General features: G+C 46.9%; 1 long non-coding RNA gene across 5 annotated transcripts; it reads left to right on the forward strand.

Annotated features, from left to right (window-relative positions):
• Positions 1–6,159: 6,159 nt before the first annotated feature.
• Positions 6,160–21,964, forward strand: LOC132537624 (uncharacterized). 5 transcript variants are annotated; one of them, XR_009549083.1, is made up of 7 exons: positions 6,160–6,496; positions 9,169–9,268; positions 15,227–15,401; positions 15,476–15,640; positions 16,373–16,441; positions 19,579–20,303; positions 20,404–21,964. It is a non-coding gene; the product is annotated as an uncharacterized LOC132537624 (long non-coding RNA). The 5 variants fall into 5 exon arrangements; XR_009549081.1 differs by having other exon boundaries at positions 6,163–6,496; positions 19,579–21,964; XR_009549084.1 differs by having other exon boundaries at positions 6,164–6,496; positions 15,496–15,640; positions 19,579–21,964.
• Positions 21,965–23,504: the final 1,540 nt, after the last annotated feature.

The raw sequence follows: 23,504 nt of genomic DNA on the forward strand, positions 1-23,504 counted from the left end.
CATATATATATATATGTTGCTGAGGAGTTATTCTGATGCAGTCTCCGCCCCCAGGTTTTACTACGCCGCGCGAAACCCTAGCATTGCCCCCTTCAACCAATCCTGGCCCTACACGTCACCTCTGGTTGTCACCCAATAAAAAGCCCCCTCACCCCCCCCTCTCTCTCTGGGCTCTCAGCTCTCCCTCTCTGAGGTCTTGCTCCCTGCTCTCCCCCCGTGGTCAGCCATTGCTGGCTGGCTCCACGTGGTCCGAACCAAACCCCCCCCATCCTATAATAAAGATTTGTGTACCCCTTTGCTCTGGACGTCCGCTCTCTTCTCCGCGGTGCAGCCCGACACCAGACCACCTCAACAACATATATATATATATATATATATATATATATATATATATATATATATATAATCAAAGGATAAATTATGGTGAGGTCATGTATGATACAGCAAATACTAACAGTGGGACTTTCAAAGTCAACCCAGTTGTCAAATAATACGATTACAGCAATAACTATCTATTGCCTTCTTAAACCCCAAGACAGCAGGAACCTCCCGCTTCCTCTATAGAGCCTATATTTCCCCAGTCCTGGAACCTCTAGGGTGGGGCTCACTTTCCTGCATGCTTCTCTCAATTCATATCAAGTTATCACTTGCATCTGATGATCCCAATCTATTCAATGCAATGAGTACCACCTCGGCATGCTTCACTTTAGACTGTATCCAGAGACTTTAGGTGTGGAATGTCAACCCTTCATCATCATTACTTGGGTAAGACCTTCCTTTTCTCATAGGACTCCTTAATTCCTTTTCCGGTGGTTCACTTTCTAACAAAGCCTCAAAACCTAGTTATAGACTAGGTTTCATGAGATAGGGCAGAAGTACACATGTATCCATAAATTAGGGCAAAATATATACCTTAAAGCAAAAGTGCACAATAATTTTCAGTGAGTCAATAAATGAAGCAAGCAAGTAGAAAGACCTAAAAAGACACCATAAAGTACCAAATGAAATAGTTTCTACTCAGACATAGATACCCTCCTCAGTCACTCCAAAGCTAACTTTATCAAAGTAAGGACTGCAAAAGCTTCTTCTAGCATTTGCCCTTCTTCTGTAGCCAGTCAACAGCATCAGGTTGAGCCTGATGTAAAGTTTCGAGACCTCCTTTGAATCTGGAGAGGTGGCAGTCGTTGACTATGTGGGTCATAGTCTGTCTGTAGCCGCAGGGGCAGTTCGGGTCGTCTCTGGCTCCCCAGCGATGGAACATAGCAGCGCACCGGCCATGGCCTGTTCAATAGCGGTTGAGGAGGGCCCAATCATAACGTGCTAGGTCAAAGCCGGGTTGACTCTTGCAGGGGTCTGTGATGAGGTGTTTGTTCTTTACCTCAGCTGACTGCCAACTCTGTTTCCAAGAGTCTGGAACAGAGAAGTTCAGTGTAGGCGAAGATACCCGCGTATATTGACAGGTCCGGTCTAGCGTAGACGTGGGAAATGAACTTAGATGATGCCGCAAAAGCTGAATAATGGCAAGAGACTGGCATATTTCAGTGATGACTCTTAAGTCCCTATCAAGTCACTCCATCAGCTGGGGCCTAGTCCAGAAGTCCTGGGATTCTCACACAGATTTGATGGGCCTAGACCTGAAATATATCCCTCTCTCCATTATCACTGATCATCTCCAGCAGGAACAACATAATGGACCCCTTTGTGGGCCCCCGTAGGACCTTTCCATCAACGTGGATCAACAGTCATAGAGAACGTTCCATCCTCTGAAGGAAGGTTGGATAACATACTCTATCTTGAAGAAGATGGGTCCTGAAATTGGTGCAACTCGGAATGTTCCTACTGATGACCACAGAATGCAAGTTTGGACCTACAGGGATGTAGAGGTCACACAGGCTCCTATGCTGAATATGGGCCCCAGATCAAATCAATGGGGTCTGTAGTCAACAATATTTATACGCTTTTCCCATATTTGGGAGCTACTCTCTTCCCTGATCCGCTTTTCTAGCCCTTTTTCCAGCCATGACGTCATCTCCCCAGACAATAACCTGGGTGCATCTGCATATCAGACGTGAGGCTCAGGCAAAAAATAGTAAAATCATGGGCCTTTTGGAATATACCTGAAATAGACCTACTAGCTATTTCCAAAATGGATACCCCAAAACTTCATCTGCTATATTCCAGCCTTTAGGTACCTGATTATTCAACAATCTGTTCTGCTTTATATGCTAACTCTTTTTCAACCACCAGGTTCCAGATGCTAGCATGATGCCAACTGGACACCTTTGGAGAGATGTCCCCACCAATGTGTGCTGGAGCCCTGCTTCCCCAGATCCCTGCCCCACTAGGGAAAGAGAGAGACAAGCTAGTAGTATGGATAGAACTGCCAACGCCCATGTTCATCGAAGAAGCAATTACAGAAGCCAGACCTTCCACCTTATGGATTCTACAATGACCTTGGGTCCATACTCCCAGAGGGATAAAGAATAGGAAAGCTATTAGTGGAGGGTATGGGATACAGAGCTCTGGTTGTGGGAATTATACCCCTCTTATCCTATGGTCTTGTCAGTGTTTCCACTTTATAAATAAATACATTAAAATAAAAGAAAAGAATTGGGAGGCTTCCAATGGAGGGGATGGGACACGGAACTCTGGTGGTGGGAAGTATATGGAGTTGTACCCCTCTTATTCCACAATCTTGTTGATAATTATCAAATCACCACCAATGAACAAGCTGAAAAATAAGAACAAAAAATACTAAAGAAATGGGGATCTCTCTGTGCATCAAGGAGTAAGAGGTCAAAAGATTGAAGATGGAGTGAGAATTTCGGGTGTAGATCTAAGCAGATCAGAACAAAATAGGAGGCTACCCAGAACCTTGCTGAGATTGAGTGAAGGTCATGAGCCTGGCCATCTGAAAGAGACTATCGAAAGTGCTCCAGTCTTTTTATGTTCTTCACATTAGCTGTGTTGTGGTACATGGAGTTCGTTATTATTGCAAATTATTCACACTTCACAAATGTTATTTTTCTGTGACTAGTTGAGAAGCCACCCTGGGCTAACCCCTTCCTACATTATACCCAATCATGATGGCAACAAGTCTTTTAAAAAATATTTATTTATTTATTCCCTTTTGTTGCCCTTGTGTTTTTTTTTTTATGGTTGTAGATATCATTGTTGTTGGTTTTGATGTCATTGTTCTTGGATAGGACAGAGAGAAATGGAGAGAGGAGGGGACAGAGAGGGGGAGAGAAAGACAGACACCTGCAGACCTGCTTCACCGCCTGTGAATTGACTCCCCTGCAGGTGGGAGCCAGTGGCTGGAACCGGGATCCTTATGCCGGTCCTTGCTCTTTGTGCCACCTGTGCTTAACCCACTGTGCTACCACCCAACTCCCGATGGCAACAGTCCTAAAGGGGTCACTAATGTTCCTGATTCCGATGTTAAATCCAACAAATCTCAGGAATCCGGTTCTTTGCCCAGTGGGTGTTGGAGTTGGAATGAAAGTCACAGTCCTGCTACCTACAAGGCTAGTGGTCTTTCACTAGATCAGACATCTCAAAAGTCAAGGAGCTTAGAGCTCTGGAATGGACACAGTGAAGGAGAGTGAATTAGTAAGCTGACCTGATGTCCCCAAGCTGTCATTCTTGAGGACAGTTAGGTGCGAATGTTAGAACTTAATGTAGGAGGCTGAATAACTAGCTCTTCATGAAAGAAAGCAAGAGGGGCTGGGTGGTACATCCCAGCTGAGCACATGCCTTCCCCAGGTGCCAGCTGCAGGGAGGATGTCTGGAGTGGTAAAGCAGAGGTGGAGGTGTCTCTTATTCTCTCTCTCTTTCTTCCCTCTCAATTTCTCTGTCTCTGTTAAAGAAAAAATGGCTGCTGTGTGATGAGTGGATTCATCATGCTGGCACCAAGCTCCCATCCACATACACACAAACACATACACAAACACATATGCATATATATGCAGCTTCACTTTTAAGAAGGATACATTGGGGCCTAACAAATTTATGTTTTTCAAGGTTTATGCACATCTTATAGGTTATGGATTTCGAGGGGGAGTCACCTGACCCCAAAATATCAAGTGTGAAAGTCTTGTGACCACCGGGAATGATGTTTTCAATTCCTACTTGATTCAAGTAAGGATTGTGTGTGGCATGAGGGGGACATCCGGAATTTGGATGCTGGTTAAGTGATGCTGATGTTTTTTCTGTGGCATTGCTTCCAACGACAGAAAGCTATATGTACACAAGGAAAATAATGAAAACCAGACAGTGTTGGTTCAGTTGTAAACCCTCACCTGGTGTGCAGTGCCAGGCGAGTTCTGGAAGGTTCAGGCTCCAACAAAGCCTTGATGCCAGGAGGGGAAGAAAAGGGCTCTGAAAGCCAAAAGACTTCAGAGCTAAGTCTGCTTGTCTCTTTAGTTTGTGCCTTTTTTTTTTTTCTGCTTCAGAGCTGAGTTTTTGCTTATCTCTCTATTTCATACTTTGCTTTCTGCTTCCTCTTTCTTCTCTTTTCTCTCCCTCTTTTCCCACTCTTGAGTGTGCACCTGCTCTGCATCACACCCAATAAAAGAATCATGTTAGGTCTCCGCCCTCAGAGTTCTTATATTCTCACTGAGGAGGCAGAAGCCATTCTTGACTGGTGCCACTGGAGTTCCCACAACATGGAGTCTAGTCCACCTCAGGTATGAGACAAAGTCAGATTTTGATGCATGGGTTGGCTGGATGTAACTAGCAGTAGGTACAGGAAGCAGAGTGTTCAGGAGAAGGACAGAAGGACAGAGTGCAGACTCACACCAAGAGGCAGAAAGCATGGAATCTCAAAGAACCAGAGAAACTTACGATTTCTCCAGAGGTGTTATATGCTGCCATGGTGTTGGGAGAGGTCATGAGTAAAGCCCGGCCACGAAAAGAGTTTTGGAATATCCAATGTGGTGGAAAGGTCTGAAAAAACTATTTGTCAGGGAGTTCCATGAGTGAAAAAGAGAACAGCTGAGGGGGCTGAGTGGTGGCATACTGGGTTTAGGGCACATAGTACTAAGCGCAAGGACCCTTGCAAAGATCTGGGTTCAAGCCTTCAACTCCCCACTTGCAGGAGGGGGAACACTTCACAAGCAGCAAAGCAGGTTTGCAGGTGTCTCTCTTTCTTTCTCTCTCCCTCTCTCTCCCCATCTCTCTTCTCAATTTCTCTCTGTCCTATCAAATAAAATGGAAAAAATGGCCACCATGAGCAATGGATTTGTAGTGCCAGTACTGAGCCCCAGTGATAACCCTGCAGGAAGAGAGAGAGAGAGGGGGGGGGGAACAGGTGGTAGGGGAGGGCATAATATAGTATGCCCTGTGGACTGGGACATCCTTCTGATAGATATGAGTACCTTCTACATTGACTGAAGATTTTTGGGAAGTGAAAATATGGCCTGACACGTCAGAACCCTTTTGCAGAACTTTGCAACTAGAGGTGATAGATCCACCTGCCATGGTCAAGGAGGCATCTCAGCCAAACATGTGAACTCTCGCACATGGGACCAAGGTCTTCAGGATGGAACTACGGTGACAGTTCACTTGCACTTACAAGGGCAACTCTCCTTGTAAATGTCCCAAATAGCTCAGGATCCATCCAGAACTCAGAAGCTTAGATGTTCAGAAACACATGATCAGAACCAGCAAGAAAGGCTTATATAAACCTTCTGCCTTTTAATGAGCATCCATTTTGCTCAAAGCATTACTCACTGCACTGCTCTAGCGGGGTCCCAGACTATTGGGAATTTCTGGGATGTCGAATTACTCCTCTCTGTAAGTTGTGGCATGTCTACTATCTGTTCAAACTGGTTCTGTTTAGGGCATGCCCACTATGTATCTACATGTTTTGTACATTTTTACTAATTTTCCAGGAAGTCCTCAAAATAGTATTTTCAATTCCATCTTTATACCTGAGGTAACAGATTCACAGGTGAGACAGCAAGTTCACAGAGGCAGTGGAGCCAGGTCTGAGCCCATGGGTGGGGCTGCAGACATAAGGTGTCTTTCAACATGGTGACTTATCTAGAGAAACAAAAAACAACAGTGTTTTATGAATATGCCAAAGGCAATGGAGATGGTTTATGAGGAGAGGTTCTGGTCAGGACTAGACCACCAGAGGAGCTTGGTGATATGCTGTAAATATTCAAGAAATAACAAAGTGCAGAGGAATGCAATGACTGAACTGATCTCAGAGCTGCTTGTTTGACCAGCAGGACCCTAACTCTGTACACTGGGGTTTGGGTTTTAGAGTCAAGTTGTTCTCTGCTGACTTCTGCCTTACCATGTACTTTGCTGTGGAATTTGCCCAAGGGCTTGTCAGTTGAAGATCAGAGGAAAGGAAAGGATGTAGGTAATGTACTTAGCACAATGTCTGGCCAAGAAGAGAAATCAGTGCAGCTTAACCTTATTCCCAAGAACCACTCTGAGAAGTTCTATCCTGAATTTTGTTTCTCCAATGAACATAATATTTCAGGTGAGTATTCCTGGGTCCTTGGGCATGATTTCATATATGGCTTTAAATAAAGAGAGAGAGAGAGGGAGGGAGAGAGAGAGAGAGAGAGAGAGAGTGAGTAGAGGAAAAAAGGAAATACAAAAAACGTTTCCCACTCAAGTAACCACAGCAGGATAATACTTTATTTAGATCTTATGCAGGAAGTGGGTTCCATGTCAGGGATGGGCTTCCAAGTCAGCGTCCTGTCTTGACTATGCAGGACCACCTGTTCTTGTTTGGTGTTTTGGTGTTTTGGGGGCATGTTTGAAACAAGTATACTCCCAATGGGTATAAGTGTTTACAGCTGGAAGGCAGCTCACATGGAACGGTGTGTCCTTTGGCATGTATGTGGGCCAGGTTCGAGCCCTGGCACCTCAGGGAACTGCGGGAATATCAAATGGAGTCCCAGTGCTGTGATGTCTCTTTTCCTTTCTCCGAAATAAAAAGAATGAAAATGTTGGCCAGGCCCAGTGAAAATGCACATGTGCCTGGTCCTGACAACAACAACAACAAAAGTCTAATGTGGACAGAGGAAACTTGAGTTTTCCCTGATTTGAAGTAACCTTTCCTTTTTCTTTTTTTTCCCCAAAAGTGTTTTATTTATTTATTATTTGATAGAGACAGAAATTGAGGGAAGACAGAGAGATAGAGAGGGAGAGAGACAGAGAGACACTTGCACTACTGTTTCACCACTCGTGAAGCTTTTCCCCTGCAGAGGGGATCAGGGGCTTGAACCCAGGTCCTTGAGCACTGTAATGTGTGCACTTAGCCAGGAGTGCCACTGCCTGGCCCCTGAACTTACCTTTCAAGGTGCTTGCCTCTTAAGGATTGTTTTCCATGTGGAATTTCAAACAACACACTTTTGTTCTCAAGGACTAGCTTTGCAGAGCATGGAGAGCACAGACTATTTGTGGAAATGTAAACAAAGGCATTATGTTAGTTAAATAGTTAGTTTTTAATAGATACAATCTTGCAATGGCTCTTAAATCATGACTTCCTGTATTATTCTATTGCCAGCAATTCAACATTTTCTAAATAGAAACACTGAAAGGGAGACCCAATTGAAAGAGAATAGTTGTAGTGAGTGTCTTCATACCTTACAACATATAATATTCACCATCAACCCTTGGCTGTCACTATCGTCCTTCTAAGTGAAGGAAGGAGGCAGAGAGATGCTCCAGAAACAGAAAAGAAGACATGCAGTGAGAATTCCAAGGCTGATAGTAGTTTTTTTTTTTTTTTTCTTTTGCTATTTCACCGTCTTCGGATCTAAGCAGGTACAAGGGCTGTTAAGATGACAGCTGGGGACTAGTTACAGTTTGGGTCTGGAGTCTCCAAACTCATGGATGTGCCCCTGAGTTTATTATCAACCACGGGACGAAGACGGTCTCTGTAAGATGGGCTGGTTCTCAAAGACACGCTACTTGGACTTCTTCAAGGGAAGATGGATGATGAACATTTGGATAAGTAGAAAGAGGTCTAGAGCTGATGACAGAACGGGTAGGAAACTCTAAAAGCAATAATGGGATGGGACACCAATGCTTAGAATATGGGAAGTTGAGCCTGATTCTGAGCCATTAGCTGCTTTAAGAATCTTTTCTGGGGAGTCAGGCAGTAGCGCAAAAAACACAAGGACCAGCATAAGGATCCCGGTTCAAGTCCCCGGCTCCCCACCTGCAGGGGAATCGTTTCACAGGTGGTGAAGCAGGTCTGCAGGTGTCTATCTTTCTCTCCCCGTCTCTGTCTTCCCCTCCTCTCTCCATTTCTCTCTGTCCTATCCAACAACGACGGTATCAATAACAACAACAATAATAACTACAACAATAAAACAACAAGGGCAAGAAAAGAGAATAAATAAATATATAGTTTTTAAAAGAATCTTTTCTGGTTTTGGTTAGGTGAGGGTGGTGTCCAGAGCTGGGCCCGAGACGGTCTGTACTTCTCTGCGCTGAGCAGAGTAGGGCAAGTTGTAGTGAAAGAGGGTTTTGAGAGTTGGCGTGAGATTAAGGACTAAGTCACCACAAAGACTCTAAGACACTAAGACAGGACTAGCCACAGAACTTTCTTTTATGATGGGAATTTTCTTTATTACTACCTAATATTCAATGTGGTGATCCCAGCCTCTGTGTGACTATGAAATACGTTGAAAATATCGCTGTATTTATTGATCCATTTTTTGTCACAGTAGCATCACAGGCACTCTGTCTGCATGACTTTCCTAACTTTCATTTCCTTCTTTCCTTTAGATAGAGGGTGAGAGACAGAGATTGTGAGGCAAAGAGAGGAGAAAGATACAGGTAGCAATGCTCCACCACGTGTGAAGACGCCCACTTGTAGGAACTAAGGTCCTTGTGCGTGGAAATACGTGTGCTCTCCTAAGTGAGCCACTGCTAGGTCCCTCACACACATTGACTGATTAGATAAAGAGAGAAGACGGGAGGGAGCTTGAATAGCACATTGACATGTGCTGTGGCAGGGGTTAAACTCACACCTTAAACTTGTGAGTTCTGTGTTCTCCTGTGGTACCACCTCCCCAGCTGCACGGCTAGGACAGAATGAACACACAGTCAGTGTGACTAAAAACTGGACTTTTCAGTGCAGTCAATCTTAGTCATTTTGAATGTAAACTGTGATGAGTGCATGGCATGTACCAGAATGGACCGTGCAGCTGTCAGAATGACGTTCACCCAAGCAATGTGCAATGTTGTCCATCCCTCGACTGGGAACTTCTGAGAAGCTCTGAAGGAGATTGAGGTAAGATGCCACTAAGGTCTCATCTCTCATGAATTAGTGGAACACTGACTGGGTCAAGGGAGAGTCAACTGAAAAAATATGTAGGACAGTCTCTGAGGATCTGAAGTTGGAAAAATAGATTTTTTTAATCTCAACTAATTCCTATAAAACCGCATGTAGCGCAAAGCGCAGGGACCGGCGTAAGGATCCCGGTTAGAGCCCCCGGCTCCCCACCTGCAGGGGAGTCGCTTCACGGGCGGTGAAGCAGGTCTACAGGTGTCTATCTTTCTCTCCCCTTCTCTGTCTTCCCCTCCTCTCTCCATTTCTCTCTGTCCTATCCAACAACGAATTGCGTCAACAAGGGCAATAATAATAACCACAACGAAGCTACAACAAGGGCAACAAAAGGGGGGAAAAATGGCCTCCAGGAGCAGTGGATTCATGGTGCAGGCACCGAGCCCAGCAATAACCCTGGAGGAGGAAAAGAAAAAAAAAAAAAACAGTTTTGGAGTTGTGTGTGTGTGGGGGGGAGAAGCTATTTCTAAAATGGGTATACATTAATGCTGACTCATATTCTAAAGTATATACATATATATATATTTCTATGTATTATTCCAGTTATACTCTGTATGTTGCTGAGGAGGACAGACAGATTTTTGCAAATTAAAATTTTACTGATGGACTGGGGAGACAGCATAATGGTTACACAGGAAAACTTTCACACCTGAGACTCTGAGGTCCCAGGTTCAATTCCTGGCACCACCATAAACCAGAGATGAACAGTGCTCTAATCTCTCTTTCCATATATATATATATATTTATAAATACATTTACTTTATTGACTATTGGATAGAGACAAAGAGAAATTGAGAGGGGAGAGGAAATAGAGAGGGAAAGAGACAAAGAGACACCTGCAGCCCTGCTTCGCCACTCGTGAAGCTTTCCCCCTACAGGTAGGGACCAGGGACTTGAACCTAGATCCTTACGCACTGTAATGTGTGCAATTGACCAGGTGTATCACTGCCTGGCCCCACCTCTCTCTTTCCTTTGTCTTTCTCTGTCTTTCTCCTTGTATCTGTCTCATTAAAATAGTAAATAAAATACACACTTTTTAATTCTACTGATTTCAATACTATACAAATGCCAGGAGTTCAGATGCAACAACTTCACAGGTATATATGCTTCACCACACGCACCAGTCGAGTCTGAGCATCAGCCTACATTATTAAGTCTGGGAGGAAGTTGACCTCAACAGAGTAATGACTATGCTTGAATTTTCAAGTCATTTTGATCATAAGCTCTAAAAATAAAAAAAAAAAATTAAAAAATATTAGGCAATTGCACAAAAATCTGTGGAGTGGAGATAACCAGCTCTGGTTATTCTTCTAGTGGGTTCAGCAGGAGCAGTTCCCTCTGGGGTATGTGTGGTCCCTGTGCATGGGGTATCGCCACAGCATGTGTGGCGGTCAAGGTCACAGCCACTGTCCTTACGAAGGATGCTCCTGCACTTGGTCTGGTCCTGGTGTGTGTTGCACAGGGTCAGGACACCCCCCCCCCCCGCTTCCTCCCCAGCTGCAAGCAGACCTTGGTCCGTCCCTAACCCAGAATTCCAAAGGCCGGAGAAGTGGAGGTGGCCCTGTAGGCCATTCCCAGGCTTTCCAGTGACTTTGCCTCTTCTGCAGCTCCTGTTCTCAAGGTGTCTGCCGTTTCTCTTTCTTCTTTGCACCGGAGGGATTTTTCAGATCCAGTCTTGGTGCTGCTTTCCCTTCTCTGGAGACAGAGTCAATGACTTAATAGGGCCTATCACATCTTAATTATTTTTTTATGATTTTACATCCTGGGGTAACAGCGGAGAAGGCATGGTTTTATTATTATTAATTATTATGATATGATTACAGGTTCCCAGTCTGGCTCCTTGATGTTTACAAGTACAGACAACATGTGGTTTCCAGCCAGGCTTCATAACCTTAAAACACCTTTTCCACTTGGCTCTCCGCCACCCTGCTCAGTTCCAGATCTTGCTTGTGTTTGGCTTCAAGTCATGAGTTGACTGGAGTGTTTGCTCTGCTACCCAGCGTTGAGGTATCGGAAGCAGGACACGACTGGCAGGGTGTCTGGGTGGAGACACAGCTACAAAGCCTGGGCATTGAAGCTTGCTGGCAGTGGAGTACTCTCTCCCTCCCCAGCGGCATCAGAGAGTGACAGCTTCATGCCTCTCTAGCCTTGGGTCCACACAGACCTGTTTCGATATGGTGGTTTGACTCTGAAAGTCAGAAATACTAGATGCTTGGATGTGTGACATGCTTTGAAATAAAAAAATGGGGTTTCTATGTTGGGTACCCGTTTCAGAGGGCCTTGGCAGCTAGACCTTTGAGTCTCTGAGCAGAGGTAGTGGTTCTCAAAGCAGTAGTGACAGAATTTCCTAGTGATTTGTCTCAAAGACAGACCCTCTGGCCCACCCTAGACCTCTGGAACCAGGAATGCCGGGCATGGAAAAATGATCACTCCCGCCAGCCCTCTAGGTGACTGAAAGGCATCTGAAGTTTGAGACCCACTAAGGGAGGGAATGGAGAGCCAATTGGAAAGTGTTGGGAGGGGGCAAGGGCAGTGGTGCATCTGGGTGAGTGCTCCTGTTACCGTGCACAGGGACCTTGGTTCCTGCCTGCAGAAAGGAAGCTTCCTGAGTGGTGAAAACAGGGTTGCAGGTATCTCTCTTTCTCTCTCCCTCTCTCTCTCCCCCTTCCCACTCAATTTCTCTCTATCTCTATCCCAAATAAATAAATAAATACAAAACACTGAAAGAGAAAAGGAAAGAAAGATAAGTAGGTGCTGGGAACCAACGAGAAGAATACACCGACTGTAATGGAATTGTTTAGGCCACTTGGCCAAAGCACTGGAGGGAAGGTGCCTTTGAATGGCACAGTCAAGTGTCACTTACATGCGGTGTGGCCTGGTTGAGTTTGCACCTGAACATACACATGGACCCGGGTCTGAGCCCCCACTCCCCACCTACAGAAGAGATACTTCATGAGTGCCAAAGTGGGTCTGCAGATATCTCTCTGTCTCTCTCCCCCTTTTAAGTCCTCCTCCCCTTCACAATTTCTCTCTGTCCTCTGTCGTATCAAAACAGAAGAAGGGAAAGATGGCTACCGGGAGCCCTGGATTTGTAGTGACCACACTGGGCTCCGGCACAAACCTTGGTGGCAGTTCTTCTTCTAGCGTTTGCCCTTCTTCCGTAGCCGGTCAACAGCGTCAGGTTGAGCCTGATGTCAAGTTTCGAGACCTCCTTTGAATCTGGAGAGGTGGCAGTCGTTGACTATGTGGGTCATAGTCTGTCTGTAGCCGCAGGGGCAGTTTGGGTCGACTCTGGCTCCCCAGCGATGGAACATAGCGGCGCACCGGCCATGGCCTGTTCGATAGCGATTGAGGAGGGCCCGATCATAACGTGCTAGGTCAAAGCCGGGTTGACGCTCGCAGGGGTCTGTGATGAGGTGTTTGTTCTTGACCTCAGCTGACTGCCAACTCTGTTTCCAAGAGTCTGGAACAGAGAAGTTCAGTGTAGGCATAGGGGACCAGATTGGGTGACGAGACGTCAAGCGTTAGACAGGGTGGGAGAAGATATCCGCGTATATTGGCAGGTCCGGTCTAGCGTAGATGTGGGAAATGAACTTAGATGATGCCGCATCCCGACGAATATCTGGCGGGGCGATGTTGCTAAGAACTGGCAGCCATGGAACCGGGGTGGAACGGGTGGTTCCAGAAATTATCCTCATGGAGGAATATAATTTGGAATCGACCAAGTGGACATGGGGGCTACGGAACCATCCTGGGGCACAGTATTCTGCAGTGGAATCGCATAATACCAGAGATGATGATCGTAGTGTGGAAGCGCTCGCGCCACATGAGGAGCTGGCCAGTCTTGCAATGATGTGATTCCTCGCGCCCACCTTTGCTGCAGTTTTTATGAGATGTTCGTGAAATGACAGGGTGCGATCGAGAGTAACGCCAAGATAGATTGGCTGGGCTTCATGCCGGATTCTCGTATCGCCAAGCTGCACATTAAGCTCACACGAGGCCAAGGCATGGTGTAGATGGAAAACATGGTGTAGATGGTGGCAGTAAAAACAAACAAAACAAACAGAACTTTCATGCCTGAGTCTCCAAAGTCACAACGCCACCATATTCCCTCCTCAGCACCACCATAAGCCAAAGATGAACAGTGCACTTGTCTTTCTCTCCATACATCTCATAAAAATAAATAAAATATTACAAAAAGAAAAGGGGGAAAAAAAAGGATGCAGGGGACAGTTTGTCTGTTGGGACATGAATGTAATGAGCACATGGCCTGACAAGCATTCTAAGAACTTCCGCACACCCACAAGGGATTGTGGGAATGTAGAAAGTTATTGAAGGGAGTGTCTGCTGTGGGAAATTGCTCTCTGCCCCTGATCTCCTTTTGTGCTCTCTCTGTTCCTGTGCCCTGTATTCCTGCCCTCCTGTTCCCTGGGATACACTATGCCACTTCCCCTGGGACATGAACACGTGTAGTCAACCTCTGGTAATTAGCTTAAAGACATATGGCTCCTGCCGTCATAACTAGCCTATCTTTTCAACGTTGCTTATTTTTCTGTACCTAAATAACCTTCTATGCACTAAACTTCCTATTTGTTTAAACCGCAGGGCAAAGCTGTGTGAAGCTTTTTATTTTATTTATTTATTTGTTTGTTTGTTTTTGCCTCCAAGGTTTTTGCTGGGGCTCCGTGCCTGCACTGCTTTTGTGGCCATTTTTAAAAAATTTTATTTTGTTTTACTTTTTGGATAGGACAGAGAGAAATGGAGAGGGGTGGGGGAGAGAGAAGGGGACACAAAGATCAACACCTGCTGACCTTATTTCACTGCTTATGAAGCAAATCCCCTGCAGGTGGGAAACTGGGGGCTCAAAGGAGGATCCTTGGATGGGTTCTTTTGCTTTGTACTATATGTGATTAGCCCAGTGTACCACCACCTGCCCCCCAACTTTTTATTTTTTTAATTATTAAATTTTTCCATAGCCTTCAAAAGGCCAGAGGGGAACAGACTCCCAGCATTTATGGTGGGAAGAAACCTTGGCAATTAGAGATGAAACCTCTCACTTTAGGTGGGAAATTAAGTCCCAGGAAAGAACAGCCTTGTGCAGAGGCAGGGATCCCATTCGGGCTGACTTTCTCCAGGATCACCTCCTGGTCACCCACTGGTTTAGGCCTCTCTGATTTGATGACAGTGTAAAGACTGTTGGCTGGATTCTTTTCCATCCCATGACATAATAAATGCCTCTCTTCCTCCTTTCCTTCCTCCCTTCCTTCCTTCCTTCCTCCCTTCCTCCCTTCCTTCCTTCCTTCCTCCCTTCCTTCCTTCCTCCCTTCCTCCCTTCCTTCCTTCCTTCCTCCCTTCCTTCCTTCCTTCCTCCCTTCCTCCCTTCCTTCCTTCCTCCCTTCCTTCCTTCCTCCCTTCCTTCCTTCCTCCCTTCCTCCCTTCCTTCCTCCCTTCCTTCCTTCCTTCCTTCCTTCCTTCCTTCCTCCCTTCCTCCCTTCCTCCCTTCCTTCCTTCCTTCCTTCCTCCCTCCCTCCCTCCCTTCCTCCCTTCCTTCCTTCCTCCCTTCCTCCCTTCCTTCCTTCCTTCCTTCCTCCCTCCCTCCCTTCCTCCCTTCCTTCCTTCCTCCCTTCCTTCCTTCCTTCCTTCCTTCCTTCCTCCCTCCCTCCCTCCCTCCCTTCCTTCCTCCCTCCCTTCCTTCCTTCCTTCCTTCCTTCCTCCCTTCCTCCCTTCCTTCCTTCCTCCCTTCCTTCCTTCCTTCCTTTCTTCCTCCCTTCCTTCCTTCCTTCCTTCCTTCCTTCCTCCCTCCCTCCCTCCCTTCCTTCCTTCCTTCCTTCCTTCCTTCCTCCCTGTCTCCCTCCCTTCCTTTCTTCTTTTTTTCTCTCTTTCTCTTTCTTTTATTTACTCCAGGGTTATCACTGGGGCCCGGTGCTGGCCCAACAAATCCACTGCTCCTGGAGGTCATTTTTTAATCCATTTCAGTGGAGAGGACAGAGATAAATTGAGAAAGGAGCAGAAGATAGAGAGACAGAAAAAGAAACACTTGCAGACCTGCTTTACTGCCTGTGAAGCATCCCCCCTGCAGGTGAGGAGCTGGGGTGGGCAGGGTGGCGGGGGGAGGGCTCAAACCTGGATCTTTGCACTGGTCCTTGCTTTTAGTACTGTGTGTGCTTATCCAGGTAGCCGCTTTATGAATTTCCATGGAGGCACTGTGCTGTAACTTCCCCACCCCTTTCCTTCCAATTTTTGTATCAACATCACATGTTGGGAAATTGTGCAGATGTGGTTGAGTTAGGCAGGACCCACAAACCACCATATTTCCATGTGAATATTATTATTTACATATCAATCTTCTGCCTTGTTTTAAAAATGACTCCTCCACCACCACATTATCCCCTCAGGGTACTGCCCATTCCCGCCAGCTAAACTACAGCAACTGCAACTAAGAAAGTTCCCAGAATGCCTTTTTCTTTTCTCCACCCTCTTCCCTAGCTGATTCTGTCCTGACTTGCCACTTCCGTTTTTACCCAATAAAACCCTCTGCTGTTCCTGGTTTCACCTCTTTTTTCTCTTCTGTGTCCTGACCTGGAGAAGACCTAGAGAAGGGCTGGCATGCATAGTGGGAGGCAGCCATTTAACTAGCTCCACGTGGCCTAAACCTGCTATGCTCACAGCCAGCTCTGGGGCATCCGCATGAATAAAGATTTGTGCTCCCACTCCGCCACGACTTCCTGGTTTCTTCTCTCTCCAGTGATGCTAGCCCAGCAATCACATGTCAGAGATGATTTTTTTTCCCATCACAGAGGACATGAAAGGAGAGGCTGAGTAATACACAACTCTCAGCCATCTCTTACACACATTCTGGGTTCCTCAGTGTCAGCCCTGGCATTCAAAGTCAGAGGCTGATTCTAGACTCTGTGGTTTTAACAAATGGGGCCATATTGACCCTCTTATCTGAGACCATGCAGAATGAGCCACTTCCTTTATTAGGTCCCAGAAGTCATCATACCTCCAGGCTCCTATCTCACTTGACTGTTCTCTTCTCTCACCTGAAAGTCCAGGAAGCTGGCCACACGTCATGCTTTGCTGCCAACCTGTCTCCCCACTGACTGTAAATTCCAGGAGGTAAGACGCACCATGTGTCTTGTCGACAATGACACACAGGCACACCTACACATCCAGTAGGTGCTCATAAAATGCTTTTTGGATAATGTAACTCTCTGTATGAGGGACTTGAGAAGGCAGAGAGGACATTCATCTCCATTTCTCCTCCAAACGCCCCCCCACACACACACATACACTCCATATGCTGTGACTGTCTACAGAATGAGTCTTGAAAGCACTGAGCAAGAAGAGGCTCCTCGTAAGACATAGAACTAGGGGGGGTCAGCAGGTGGCTCACCCAGCAGAGTGCACATGTTGCCATGAACAGGGACTTGAGTTCAAGTCCTGAGCCATCACACAGAAGCACCTGAAGGATGAAAGCTTGGGGAGTGTGGAGCAGTGTTGCAGTGTCTTTCTTTTCTCCCTCTCCATCTCTCTCAATCTCTGTTGAGGGGAATGAAATAAAAAAATGGTCACTTGGGAGTCGGGCTGTAGCGCAGCGGGTTAAGCACAGGTGGCGCAAAGCACAAGGACCGGCATAAGGATCCGGGTTCGAACCCTGGCTCCCCACCCGCAGGGGAGTCGCTTCACAGGCGGTGAAGCAGGTCTGCAGGTGTCTATCTTTCTCTCCTCTCTGTCTTCCCCTCCTCTCTCCATTTCTCTCTGTCCTATCCAACAACAACAACAATAATAACTACAACAATAAAACAATAAGGGCAACGAAAGGGAATAAATAAATAAATAAATAAATAAATATTTTTTTAAAAAATGGTCACAGGGAATGCTGGGGATGGTGAAGTCATGCAGTCACACCCACACCTGTTACTACTCCTGAGTGTCTTTCCATTTGTCCTCTTCTCTCTCTGGGTCCTGATGGAGTTGCAGTTCAGAGCCCTCTTGTTATCTTCCCCTAATATTTCTACCCCTCTAGGAGTATGGACCAAAATTTTTTTATGGGGAGCAGAAAGTGGAAGGTCTGACTTCTGTAATTGCTTCTCCGCTGGACATGGACATTGGTGGATCCATACCCCAAACTATTTTTATCTCTTTCTGCTGGGCTCCTAGGGCTCTGGAGAGGTCAGGTAGGTTCTGAGACACATTGGTAAGGTCATCTGCCCAGGGATGTCAGGATGGAATCATAATAATGTCACCAACTTGGTGGCTGAAAGGCAGTAAGATATAAAGCAGGACAAAATGTTTAATAAACAGGAACCAAGAAATAGGAATAGAGCTGATGAGAATAGGACAACTGAGGGTGGAAAGAAGCTAGGAGGTCTATTTTAGGTATGAACATCAGATTTCTTTACAGTAAGCAATGCCCTCCCACTCCCCAACCCCCTCCTTGACTCTTAGTGTCTGATCAGTCTTGGCAGAAGGCAGTGTTGACAAAGCCTTCAATCACTAGGCTAAACTCATTATCTCTGTCTCTGGGCTGTTTCCCAGTCAGCAACAGGATTAGTCAAGAATGACATGTTAGGTCTTCCCAGCTACAACTTCATTCCATTTCATTTCTAGATATGCACCCCCCACCCAATTCTGAAGTTCTAGCATGTACCCCAGAGCCTGCCCCTCTTGAATAGCATGTCTGAAGGCAGAATGCCACCTCCTGGCAATGGGTCCCTCTTTCCCCCTGGTATGTGCACTGTGTCTTCCCCTTTCTTCACAAACCACAGTGAACAGTTGTTGTCTGGTCATTGTCCCCTGGGTATGAACTCTGTGCAAATCTGCAGATAGGAGTGCATGGTGCTGGGCCAGGCTGCCCACCCTTAGGATGGTGCTGGTGGTGGGTCAAACCTACCTTGAGTCTTGGGAGTATGTGATACATGAGGGATTGGTTCCATCAGGAAGCAAGGGAGTGGATGAGTGAGGTCCAGGGCCCTGCCCTCCCCCTTCCTCTTCCTCTTTCCCTTCATCTTCCTCCTCCTCCTCACCCCACACACAAGGGGCATCAGTACACTGTGATGTGCCTGGGTGCCCAGCTAGCATGGGGGTGTCTCTTCCCAGGCACATACTCTCTGGGTTGGAGAGAACGCGACTGGAGCCAGCCTGGGCTGCTACTCACTCAGTGACGTGAGGGAGATGACTCAGGAACAGAGCTTTTGGTGGAGAGGCAATTTGATTCTTCATTGATCAGGGAGCCCAAGCTTTTAAAGGTCGGAACCGGAAGTGGAAAGTTGGAAACGGAAATGGCTTGACATGATTTGGAAAGGGGCAGAGAAAGGCAAAGGGAGGCTGGGAAAGGTAACTTCCTTAGCAACTGTTGAGAGGGTTTTAACTGGTAGGATAAGTAATAATACCCTGCAGGTAGAGAGGGTCTTGAGGGTAGAAAGAAGATAGATCAAAGGAATGGAATGGGTGGGGATCTTTCAGGCAAAATAATGATTATGTAGATAATAAGGGAGCAGGCCGTAGTATCAGGAATGCAGGGTGCTTTGTGAGGCAGGGAGTCTGATAAGACGGGCAAACCTTTGGGGTTACTCCTGTCTCTCCTTGCTCAACCTCTTGGTAGAGAGAGAGACTGACAGGATAGACACACTCATCAGGTCAAGGCTCTACCACATCCTCACAATTTCCCGACACCTGGGTTCTGGGTCCTGCAGGGGCAGGACAGGGAAGGCAGATGGACATAGTGAATGTCCCTGCTCAACTGTGCTCCAGAGTCACTAAGGACTATAATTGAGACTCTTATTTCTCTACTCGGCACCTCGAGGAAGACAGGTCCTGTAATGAGAGCAGCCTAGAATGTTCCCAGCTGTGACCATGGACTGTGAGCTCAGACTGACAGGGACTCAGAGGTCACACAGACTCCTGTGTTAAACTTTAATATTTATGGGCCTTGGGTCAGATCTGTCAGGTCAATAGTAAATAGTATTTATATATTTTCCTCATATTTAAGAGCTACTCTCTGCCATGATCTAGCTTTCTAGTCCTACTTTCAACTCAGACATCTTCACAAACAATATTTTTAGTCCGCCTGCATGTTCGCTGTCAAGTTTAGGCAAAAGTTACTAAACCCTTTTGAAACATAACTGAAATAGAGTTCCTAGCTTCTTCCCACATGAAAACCCCTAATTCCATCAGCTCTATTCCTACCTTTGGGCTCATATTTACTAAAAAAATTGTTCTGCTTTTTATATTACCACCTTTCTGCCACCAAGTTGAAGACACTACTATGATTCCATCCTGACTTTCCCAAAAAGAAGACCTCACCTATGTGTCCCAGAACCTCATCTCCCCAGAGCCCTGCCCCACTAGGGAAAGACAGAAACAGGCTGGGGGTGTGGATCCACTTGCCAACACCCATGTCCAGTGGAGAAGCAATGACAGAAGCCAGGACTCCCACCTTCTGCTCCCCATAAGGAATTTTAGACCTGGCAACAGGTGGTGGCATACCTGGCTGAGTACACGTTAAGGTGTGCGAGACCCAGGTTTGAGCCCCCAGACTCCACCTGCAGGGGGAAAGCTTTACAAGTGGTAAAGTAGTGTTGCAGGGGTCTCTCTGTCTCTTTCCTTTTGATTTCTGGCTGTCTCTAACAAGTAAAGATAATTTAAAATAATAATAATTTTGTTCCACACCCCCAAAGGGATAAAGAATAGGGAAGCTTCCAATGGAGGGGAGGATACAGAACTCTGGTGGTAGGGACAGTCTTGTTAATCATTAATACAAAATTACAAAAAATAGATTCCTATTTCAATAAAAAGAAAAGAATTTTCCACCATGCAAAGAGAAGAGTAACAGGACTCAGGGCTGCACGTCTGCTGTGTGTTAGTCCATCCCCTGTCAGGCTGGTGGTCTGCATTTGCCAGAAGCCAGGACTGGAGCTGTGGACCCATCAAGGCCCCAGGTGAGGCAGAAAAGGCTGCGTTGAACCTGGCCGCCGAGGTGACTGTGAGGTCTTGGCCCTGTGGGAACTGGCGGGCGGCGGTTAGTAAATGTCTGGAGATCCTGTGTTCACTGAAATTTCATTACGGCCTTTTGTCAGGAGCCAGAAGCCCACGGTGCCATCCGCCGAAGCCTGACTTAGCTTGTCCAGCAGTGAAATCAACATAATAAAACTAAGTTAACAGATATGCTGAGGGTTTAATTAGTTCCTGAACAATTAAAGAAGAATTATGAGACGGTGAACATTCCATCTTCAAAAGCCGTCTTGTTGTGGATCGGGGGTGGGGGATTGATGTCACCGCCTGACATGTCTGCTGAAATGCCAGCCGGCCAAAGTCGAGCTGGGAACTTGTTCCTGTTATTTTACTGCTTCCAGACAAGTATGTCCACTTCCCTGCTGCCTCAAGACAAGACAGGGAGATTTCAAGGAGCCTCCCAATGGACTGCATCTGGGACCCCAGGCTGTGTAGGCAGGGAGGTGAACACTGGGGTTTCTCTTTAGGAGTGTCAGGGCTTCCTTTTCTTCCTTTCTCTCTCTCTCTCTCTCTCTCTCCCTCCCTCCCTCTCCCTCTTTCTTTCTTTCTTTCTTTCTTTCTTTCTTTCTTTCTTTCTTTCTTTCTTTCTTTCTTCCTTCCTTCCTTCTTCCCTCCTTCCCTCTGTTTCTTCCATTCTCTCTCTCTCTCACTCTTTTTCCCAGAATACCGCTCAGTTCTGATGGTAGTATGGGGGATTGAACATGAGACTTTGGAGCATCAGGCATGAGAGTCTTTTTGCACCACTGTTATGCTGTCTACCCCTTTCTGATCTCATAGCCCAGTTCTCCTCCACCACTCCTCTGTGATGCATTCTGCACTCACTCAGCAGGTAAGAGGTTGCAACAGCACTGTAACATTTTTGTTCAGTTGTTCTTTTTGCCTCCAGGGTTATCTCTGGGGCTCCGGGGCTTGGTGCCAGCACCATGAATCCACTGCTCCTGGAGGCCAGTTTTCCTTTTTTTTTTTTTTTCTATTTTATTTTGTACTTGACAGGGCAGAGAGAAATTGAGAGAAGAGAGGAGATAGAGAGCGAGAAAGACACTTGCAGACCTACTTCACAGCATGAGAAGCATCCCTCCTGTAGGTAAGAGGCCGGGGGGACTCAAACCTGGATCCTACTGCATGGTGACATGTGTCCTTGACTGGCTGCATGGCTGCCTGCCCCCTTAAGGTTTTTTTTTCAATATCTTGTTTTCTCTAAAAGCTTTCATCCATTTATTTTAATGAGGGAGATAGAGACAGGGATAGACCAGAGCACAGTTCAGCTCCAGCTTATGGTAGTGCTGGGGCTTGAACCTGGGGACCTCCGGGCCTCAGGTAGGGAAGTCTTTGCAGAACCACGATGCTACCTACCCTGTGTACATTGACGAGTTCTTCTTCCTTTTGATTCATTTTTCTGGTGGCAGCAGGGAGGGCTTCACCTCTGCCTGGTTCTACCACTCCTGGATCCTGGGCCAACTTTTCATTCTTTCTATTTCAGCTAGAGACACAGAGTCAGAATCAGAGAAAAGGTGAGAGATACCAGGGCGAGGCAGTGGCACACCTGGTTAGGTGTTCACATTACAGTGAGCCAGGACCCAGGTTCAAGCCCCTGGTCTCCATGTGCAGGGGAAAAAGCTTCATGAGTGGTGAAGCAGGGCTGCAGGTGTCTCTGTCTCTTTCCCTCTCTTTTGTACATTTTCTTTTTAAAAAAATCTTTTTAATATTATCTTTATTTATTTATAGGATAGAGACAGCCAGAAATTGAGAGGGGAGGGGAAGATAGAGAGGGGGAGAGATGGAGGGACACCTGCAGCCCTGCTTCACCACTAGTGAAGCTTTCCCCCTGCAGGTGGGGACCAGGGGCTCAAACCTGTGTCTTTTGCATTGCTACCACCTGGCCCCTTGTCTCTTTCCCTCCCTATCTCCTCCATCCCATTTCAATTTCTCTCTGTCTCCAATAAAACATAAATCAACAAATCAATAAAAATAAAGATTAAAAACAAGAGGAGACCTACCCTAGTGCTGAGCTTCCCTGGTGTGGTATTGTTCCCATGTGATGCCTGGGCTTGAACCCAGGTCCTGTGCTTGGCAAGGCATACTCCCTATTGGGCGATATCGTCTGGTCCCAACGTGTCTCTCCTGAACGTGGGTGTGATGCTGCAGATAGAGTGTAGCTTCCAGGCTCTTTGCTTTGGCTGCTTGATTGAGCTCTCAGGCCACCAAGAGCCAACACAGCCAACCGGCCAGGAATAAAAATATTCCACCAGGAGCTCCCCTGTCCTTTCAACCTTCCGATCAGCTCAGTTATTCTTGGGGGAGTGGGGGCTCTGGGAAAACTCATTCCTAAGGCCCCCTCCTGGCAAGAGGTCATTACAGGTGCTCAGACAGCCTTTAGTGGCAGTGAATGGGAATGCAGAGTCTCAGGTCTCAACTTAGACCTACTAAGTCAGCTGCAGTGGGCAGAGATCGCCGGAGTGTGTCCACCAATGGCTGCTTGAGGACCTGGGCTTTAGGAGGCCCAATGTGGCCTCTGCCATTGGAGAATGACCATGCCAGCTGGGGTCCCACATGCTGAGAAGCTGCTTCATGTCTCCAGGACACACGCCTCTGCCTGGCTCCCTGGGGTCCTGGGGAGGCTCCCTCAGCCCGGTCCTCTCTGGTAGCTGCCATCTACCGAGACCCTTCCTTGGTGGCCTTGTACCAAGTTGTGCCCATCCCATGACGGCTCCAGGCCTCACTGACAGATGGTCCGAAGTAGAACAGACAGAAGAAAGGCGTGTTCATCAAATTGGGACTGAAGGGACTGCATCCTCCGCCCCCCACTCCATGTCCGCAGCCAGGCAGCTGTCACTGGGGGCAGATGGGAGGGCGGTGGGAGGACACCGTCACCCTTAATCCCACTCCCACGGAGATGAGCTCCGGCAGGCAGCAAGCAACGCAGGTGGTGGTTGTCAGCAAGGTGCCGCCGGGGAGGACGGGGAGGAGGGATGGCCTTGCAGCTTACTCCCTGAGTCACGTCCCTGCCAATCCAGACAGGATGCCAGGGCAAAGCAAGGCAGCTGTGTAAGGGACATACAGACAGCAATAAAAGTCGTGGCAGGTTGTGTGATGTAATCAAGTAACATCTACCGCACTGTTTATTACATAAGTGATAGGGGCAGACGCCCTCACCCATGTGTCCTGG

The sequence above is a fragment of the Erinaceus europaeus genome, chromosome 3 (assembly GCF_950295315.1).
Source record: "Erinaceus europaeus chromosome 3, mEriEur2.1, whole genome shotgun sequence".
NCBI classification, from domain to species: domain Eukaryota; kingdom Metazoa; phylum Chordata; class Mammalia; order Eulipotyphla; family Erinaceidae; genus Erinaceus; species Erinaceus europaeus.